The sequence below is a fragment of the Euprymna scolopes genome, chromosome 3 (assembly GCF_053919585.1).
Source record: "Euprymna scolopes isolate OS-2025 chromosome 3, ASM5391958v1, whole genome shotgun sequence".
NCBI classification, from domain to species: domain Eukaryota; kingdom Metazoa; phylum Mollusca; class Cephalopoda; order Sepiida; family Sepiolidae; genus Euprymna; species Euprymna scolopes.
Genome location: NC_136484.1, coordinates 86,607,510 through 86,616,693, shown reverse-complemented (window position 1 = coordinate 86,616,693; position 9,184 = coordinate 86,607,510). Strand labels below are relative to the sequence as shown.

Here is a 9,184-nt window from a genome sequence, read left to right as displayed (position 1 = left end):
AAAACAAAGCTAATGAGAAAAATAGTATAAAACAGGCCAAGGTCAATTTTTTTATTATTTTGGCCGGCGTAGATCGGAAAAGTCAGCAATATGCCCTCCTCCGTTCATAAACTTTCGAGACCCTTGGTCTAAACCAACGACATAGAGGTACAGTATCAGAACAGCTACCATATTTTATTCCTAACTAAAGTGCTAATGAATCAAATAAATAAAGGCTTCAATATTTTCAGTTGGTTTCTGACTAAGACAAACCCACCTCCAAAAGAATACAGCGATTGGGAAAAGAAGAAAATGTATTTATACTAGTGTGAAAAAATATGTATATGAGAAACTTTGACATATTCGTTTTTTAAACAAACACATTGTCATTTTAATTTATTTATTTATAATACTCATCTCAATAATGAATTCCAATTAAAAGAATATATAAGCACATTCTCATCTCCGTTTGTAGTGACGACAATTTTTTACAGAAATAAGAATACATCTGGAAATAAAGAATATGATTTATAAGTAAATATGTTAAAGTGTCTTATAGTACATACTTCAAAGTGGAAATAAGGCGGTAAATTATTTTTTCCAAAGAATATTGATTTAATTTAGGCAGTAAAAGTAAATAAAGTTAAATATTTTCAAATGTGTAGGACGAAAATTTATTAAATATTTTTTATGTACATTGATTGTATATCCATGCCTAGTTTTAGAACGGCTTCTGATTTTTTGCACACGGTGTTCTGTGTGACTGTTGCTGCTGTTTCGTACGATGTCAGCTTGAACGCAAAATCATCAAGACAAGAGAAGCAACAACAATGTACTTCCCGCGAAACACCGAGCCTGGTGTTCTCCACGTCATTGTTGCTGTCATCATCACAACATTATTCTCATTATTCACCGTCTTTCCCCATTTATAATTTGCTTCTACTTCGCCTCAGTGTTTTCTTTCTTTTTTTTTTGTATCTGTGTCAATTTCTTGAGTTTCTGAAAAAAAAAAAAAGAAATATAGAAAAAACATGCGTAAGTCTGGACTTATGCAAAACATTAGAACGAATTTATTACAAAATTGATATTTCAAACATAAGCGTGACAGACTAAATAGAAATCATATTTCAGACTTAAGCTTGACCAAAAAATGTCCATTTCAAGCGTAATACACTAAAGAAAATTACGTTTGAAACTTGAGCGTCACAAAAACAGAAATTACATCTGACACATAAATGTGGCAAATTAAAAAAAGTTGTATTTGAAATGTAAGCATTTGAAACTTAATTGTGACAGACTAAAAAATACATTTGAAAATTAATTGTGACAGACTAAAAATATTACATTTGAAACTTAATTGTGACAGACTAAGAAACTACATTTGAAACTTAATTGTGGTAGACTAAAAAATTACATTTGAAACTTAATTGTGACAACATTTCAACATTTAAGCGTCAAAGTAAAATTGCATTTCAAAAGTGTGACAAGCTAAAAAAAAATGTGCATTTGAAATATTTAAATATAAGTACATTTTAAACTTACGCGTGAGAGACTAAAAATGGCATTCTAAACTTGAATGTTACAAATTAAATAAAATTCTAGTTCAAACTTAAGTATGACTGACTAAAGAAAATTGCATTAAAGATTAAGCGTAACAGACTATAGAAAATTTAAATCTCATTAACAGACTATAGGACATTGTATTTGAAAATTTAGGGTGACTGAGAAAGGAAAATTAATTTGGCAGACTAGAAAAATTGCATTTGAATGAGAGAAATAATATATCACATTTTAAACGAGAAACTAATAACAAAGTCAAAAACAAACAAAAGAATGTAGTATTTTGGTTTGTATTCGGCGTCTTTCGACTATTTACGAAATTCGGCGTCGGCAAAATTTTGTCTGTTTCAAAATTTGCACCAATCACAGATGATAAAGTTGGTGGGTTGTTAATGAAAATCATCAGATCTAGGATAGTTTACGCACCAATACTGTTTGGAAACGCAAATTTCATTTTCCAGCTATGGATAAACTAACACTTTGTGTTTAATAATATTGCAAAAAAATATTATTTAAAAAAGTTATTGTTCTTTGGAAATAAATGAGGGAGGGCTGGATTTGTCATTAATCAGAAAAAAAACACAGAATACCAAATCACATTTTAATTAAATGAAAAGATGTTTTCTTAGGAATAAGAAAAAGCAGAAGAATGGGTTTAATATTTAATTTGTGAATAACTGAGAATAAATGCAGTTGAAAGGAAATTATGAGCAACGATGAAGTCCTAGCAGAAGGTCGAATCTTAAGACTATGATCGATCGTAAGTTGCTTCTATGTAGTGTGAAGGGAAGCGCGTTCATAATCTGAATGGTTGCTTTTCCAAGCACATTCAACGTTGTAGAATCGAGAAGAACAATAATGCCTTTACCACTGCCTATATCGGTTTGATGATAAAACAATAGGCTTGTGTGCACCTGCTCAATGACAGCTCAAATGAAACTGTCACCAAGAATGGGCGACAAGGCGGCTACTTTAAATTGATGACCCTGTACAATGCTTCCTGCAAGATGCTGTAAATATTTAATCCGGACTGGAAATGCCATGTCTACGTCGTGTCAGCGAAAGCTGAGATCAGACCGGGTCGTGACGCGAACAACGCACTCATATTCTGTCAGCGTCTTGGTTTTGTGTGGGTACCGACTCGACACTGATGACGCCAAGTCCGATTTATTCAGTTCGACTCGAACCACTTGGAGAATTTTCACATTCTTTTATAATTCGCCAGTAAACGAAAATTCCATTAAATATAGATTTATTTTTTTTTCTGATCAGATAGATTTTATAGCCAATTATCCAAACATTAATTAAAGAAAAAACTAATATAAATATATTTATTTGTATATTGGGGGGGTTGCTTTTTATTTGTTTTCTTTTTCATATTTAAACTAATATTTATTTTGTTTCATTCCTCACGTGAATAAGTGGGTGTTTTTTTAGAGTTTTTTTTTTATTGTTTTGTGGTATTAAACAAACCGTAACATAGACACGTGTTCATGTTTTATTTGTTTAATATTATTGCTTTTTTTGTTGATTGATTTTATTACATGATTTGTGTAAAGTTTTTTAACGAAACAAATGGAAAACTGATATTAAGATTTTGCTGTCTACTTAGTTATGTAAGTTTCTTCAACCTGAGGAGACTAGAAACCAACCACAGTCGAAATATCCAAATTGATAGTTTTTTTCTAATGTTCTCACCTCCCTCTCTTTTCAATGGAGTTTCCCAATTTTTTCAATTTTTAACCTAAAATTTATCTAATACCGGTGTTATCGATTTTGCCCATACTTTTGTATAATGCTGACTTTTCTCCCTTTTTGATGAGAAGCAATTAGCTTTGAAATGCAATGGTCTCAAAAGGTTTTTCCCCTTATTTCTTTTCACTTATTGTGATCGTCTTTATCATTATCCATATGATAATGTAATATATATATATATATATATATATATATATATATATATATATATATAGTAATAATTTAAAGAAAACACCTAGCAAGACGGAAAAAGCTCTCCTAGTCGAGAGGAGCAAACTAGAATAAATTTAAAAAGATAAGGGGTAAAGTTAGATAAAAAAAAACTCTATTACCTTATCGGTTCAGTTATGGTTTAAAGAAAAAGAAAAACGGAAGACACCATTTTTAGGTTATGGCATTTGGAAGTGTGATACTTCTCATAAGAAGAAGAGAAAAAGACAGAAATATACAAAGATAGAGAGATAAGTGTAAAAGACCAACACCGACATAAAAATATATTATGAGAGAAGATATAATAGAGATGAAAAAAGCATAAAAAGGGGAGTGGAAAAGCAGAAAAATGTTGGGAAGGAAATAATGAGAAACTAGAAATGTATATAATAAATAGATGAGAAAATATATGTAAGAGAAAATAGGGGAAGAGAAAGAAAAAGGCAAATTTAAATAGTGAAAATGTAAAAAATTAAAAGAAAAAAATTATATATATATATCTATATATATATATATATATATATATATGTAAATATGTATGTATACATATATAATAGTATAAATGAGAAAAATTTACTATATGTCATAAATAAATTAAAATCACTGCAATAATTTTATGTTTTCCTTTTTACTACTTTCCGTATAAATATATTAAATGCTAAATAAAAGTAACGAACGTTCATCAAAAATACATGCTTTCATTTGTTATAACTGTATATTCCATATACATATTTAAACACTCCAGATTAGCGGAATGCATTAATTCTAGTGATTAACATATCAAACAAACATGTTTTTGTATATCCTACCTAGACTTACAGTCGAAAGTTTAGACTACTATACTCAATAAAAAACAAAAATCCGTTATTCAAGCAATTATTATTTTTATTCACAGTTTAAACGGTAATAATTTTTTTTACAATTTTACAATAAACGGTTCGTGTCGCATGTACCCTTTACGTACATTATTGCTGCTTTGATTAACTTACGAAGTATCCTAGAACACACACACACGCACACACATACACACACATACACACATAGGTATATATTAATTAATATCTGATATTCGCTTCCTGGTCATGTACTATATATATATATATATATATATATATATGTGTGTGTGTGTGTGTGTGTGTGTGTGTGTGTGTGTATATATATATATATATATATAACAAATAACCAAATTAATATCTTAGTATCCGAATTATAGAATCAATTCCAAAATTGCTTGGTTAATAAAGAGGAAATATTAACCGACCGGAAAACTACCATTATTTTTGCATTCACAGTTTAACCGGACAGGAAGAAAAACACAGTACCATTTTTTTTGTTTTTGTAATTCTTATGAAACAATCAATAATACATAAATATATCAATCGTAATAATATCAGTAATTTACTTCTAATCATAATTTTGTGTCATTTTTTCTTTGATATATAGAATCAATCCAATAATTCAAGGTTGCTTCCAAGTATTGCTTGATAAAATAGACTACTTTTCCTATATATATACACACACACACACACACACATATATATATATATATATATATATATATATATATTCTTAAAGGGGCTAACGTAATTATTTACTATAATAATTATTAAATACCTACAGACACTAGACAGACATATGTATACATATATATATATATATATATATATATATATATATATGTCTGTGTGTCTGTGTCTGTGTGTGTGTCAGACGCTAGGCATATAAATATATATATATGTGTGTGTGTGTGTGTGTCTGTGGGTTTTTAATAATTATTATAATAAATAATTATGTCAGTCCCTTTAAGAAACTCGTTTCTTACCGTTGAGCACTTACGTTGAATTAAAGTCGGCCAATTTAACTTATGTGCAGATCATCATATAATGATCAGATCACTCTGGCGGACGTTAAAAAGCATTTAAAAAATAAATGTTTAAAATTCAAAAGCATTTCTCGCGGTTAACAGTAGCTGAATGGATTAGGTCCTTGCTAATGAAGCCTGGGATGGTATCTGTCGCCAGGTTCGAATCTATCGACTGGTGTTAATCGTGACACCCTGCACTGATAAATAATTATATATGTATATATATGTTGACAAAGTCATATATATATATATATATATATATATATGTGTGTTGACAAAGTAATATATATAATATATATATACATACATATATATATATATATATTACTTTGTCAACACATTATTCCTGTAACCTTATTCTAATGATTCCTACAAATAATACAGAATAAAATTCAACAGAAAAATAGTCGATCTTTTTTAATTTCTATCACATTTGTGTGTGTGTGTGTGTGTGTGTGTGTGTGTGTGTGTGTGTGAACACACACATACATATCGTTTTATTTCAGTACAAATTCTTAGAAATCAAGGGACCACTTCCTGGGGCTAACATTCTATGTATGTATAATACCTACATATATGAGGGTTTCATTAAAATGATTATGTATCTCTCAAACGTTAGGTTAGTAAATAAGTGAAGAAATTACGTACTCTCTACCCAATTAACCAATTTAATATGTGAAATTAGATCTTTCTTATGTTCTCAGTTTACAATATTACTTTTGTTGGACCTAATTTTGTTTCCCCTAGAGAAGTCTCTTGGAATTTGCAAATAATTAATAGTCACTAAAGTTCGGATTTGAAGAAAACAGTATGTGCAGAGGAAAGTCAAATACTTATAGCTTTAGCAGTTTCAATCGCGTTGTGACCTGCATACTGTATTATTGATAAATCACGTTTCCTCATCATTAGTGGCCGTTTCCTTGGTGAAGTCAAACAGACCGATAACACTATACACATTGGCTATGGATGCCTTTTTCTTTCTAGAAGTAATTAATAAATATATTGTTCCCCCATCCCAACAAAGAGCAGCAGCAGATATGGCATAACAAGCCTACTCGTTTCCGTTGGTGCATAGCAATATACAACCCCTGTTTGACGATTGTTTAGCTGAGTCCTACCACGAGATCCCATGGATCTTGTAGGATTATCTTACATTTAGATGGTTCTATGTATATGTAATATACAAATAAGCATGTAAACAAGTAATGAACATGTATATGTAATATACAAATAAGCATGTAAACAAGTAATGAACATGTATATGTAATATACAAATAAGCATGTAAACAAGTAATAAACATGTATATGTAATATACAAATAAGCATGTAAACAAGTAATGAACATGTATATGTAATATACAAATAAGCATGTAAACAAGTAATGAACATGTATATGTAATATACAAATAAGCATGTAAACAAGTAATGAACATGTATATGTAATATACAAATAAGCATGTAAACAAGTAATGAACATGTATATGTAATATACAAATAAGCATGTAAACAAGTAATGAACATGTATATGTAATATACAAATAAGCATGTAAACAAGTAATGAACATGTATATGTAATATACAAATAAGCATGTAAACAAGTAATGAACATGTATATGTAATATACAAATAAGCATGTAAACAAGTAATGAACATGTATATGTAATATACAAATAAGCATGTAAACAAGTAATGAACATGTATATGTAATATACAAATAAGCATGTAAACAAGTAATGAACATGTATATGTAATATACAAATAAGCATGTAAACAAGTAATGAACATGTATATGTAATATACAAATAAGCATGTAAACAAGTAATGAACATGTATATGTAATATACAAATAAGCATGTAAACAAGTAATGAACATGTATATGTAATATACAAATAAGCATGTAAACAAGTAATAAACATGTATATGTAATATACAAATAAGCATGTAAACAAGTAATGAACATGTATATGTAATATACAAATAAGCATGTAAACAAGTAATGAACATGTATATGTAATATACAAATAAGCATGTAAACAAGTAATGAACATAAAAATATACTACTGTACTTCGTTATTGTCAAGCTTGTTTGATTCTTATCGTATTGATAATTAAATAATCATAAATGAAAGATATTCTAACACATTCAATTAAAATGGGCCAATAACCGACATTCAAATACTAGGCAGATGCATATTTTTCAAATACGGGCAAAATAGACGCACAGTAACACACTTCGCTTAAACTTTGCAACAACCTGTGTTGAGCAAGTTATCTTTATTAAGGATTGCTTGATTGGCTTGGAAAATAATATGTTTGCATTGCATTTTCTTACATACACGTAATCTTGCATAAAAGACTCGCAAAACTGGGCTAATTACCAAATAATCCACAATTATAGAATAACAGAGCTAGCAATTTTGTTTTGGCCGAGAATTTGACGTGCAATATTTCGTAGGTGTTAGCAGAATGATTTTATGAGCTGTAGCTTTTCTAAATTTTGTTTAAAGTCGTATTCTTTATAGTGAAACCACCATTAACTAAGTTCGACAATATTGTGTAAAATGCATAAAATTTATGACAGGTTTCTTAATGCTTAACGAGCTAATATTTCGTATTTTTAATCTTAAACAAGTTAATGGATATAATGCTTAATGATATAATTATCCAAATCTACTTGCAAAATAACTAGTTTGATTTAAATGTGATTTTGAAAGCCAAAAATTGATGCAAAACTAGTAATTTTGAGGATAAAAGTTATAAAGTGAAAACAACTAAAAGAAAAAGTGCTTGTAATTTTGCTGGATGGAAAGTGCTCTCAAAATCCAGTTTGGAAGAAGTTTAAAGGAATTTTGCATACAAATATATCCATATATATATATATATATATATATATACCTACTTCATTTACTCACATAAATTTAATATACGAAAGTATAGATTTATGCGTAAACTTTAAGTATTTACTTCAAAAGTGCTCAATACGTAACTCGATCGTAAGTAGACTCAGTAATAACTCAAGCGATGAAAATGCATTTAACAGATCAACCAATATCTACGAAACAGCCCTAAAAAATAGTGGATACAAAAATATCGATATCAAATATAAGCAACAAAACACCAACAACTATAATAAAAGTAAAAATAGAAGAAAAAGAACTATAATTTGGTATACGGCCCCATACAATCAAATGTTAAAAACAAAACTTGGCAAGAAATTTCTAGATCTTATTCAAAAACACTTTCCCGCAACCAACCCCTTACACAAAATCTTCAATAAAAATACCTTGAAGTTATCTTACAGTTGTTGCGAAAATTTAGAGATGATAATTACAGCACATAATAACAAAATACTAAATAAAAACAATGTAAACAACAACAAAATAAACAATAAAAAAATAGACACCACGACAGAAATAAAACCAACACTAGCAGAAATAATAATAATAATAATAATAATAATAATAATAATAATAATAATAATAATAATAACAACAACAAACCAACCCCGGACAAGAACAACCATACCATAAATAATAATAATAATAATAATAATAATAATAATAATAATAATAATAATAATAATAACGAACAAGATAAATGCAATTGTAGACACCGCACAATTTGCCCAGTCCAAAATAAATGCCTAACAAAAAGTGTAGATTATCAAGCAACAATATTTGCGAAAGAAAACCCGAATAACAAGAAATATTACATAGGCATGACTTCCTTAGATTTTAAAACCCGATACTATGACCACAAAAGTACCTTCAAAAATAAAAAACACCGTATAAAAACAACACTAGCGAATAAATACT

At 28.8% G+C, this 9,184-nt stretch overlaps 1 long non-coding RNA gene across 1 annotated transcript in view; it reads right to left on the bottom strand.

Moving 5' to 3' along the window:
* Positions 1–639: 639 nt before the first annotated feature.
* LOC145257136 (uncharacterized) overlaps positions 640–9,184 on the bottom strand; it is an 82,459-nt gene continuing 73,914 nt past the window's right edge. Inside the window, exon 2 of the long non-coding RNA XR_013864015.1 lies at positions 640–978. This is a non-coding gene — a long non-coding RNA (uncharacterized LOC145257136). The remainder of the gene's footprint in view (positions 979–9,184) is intronic.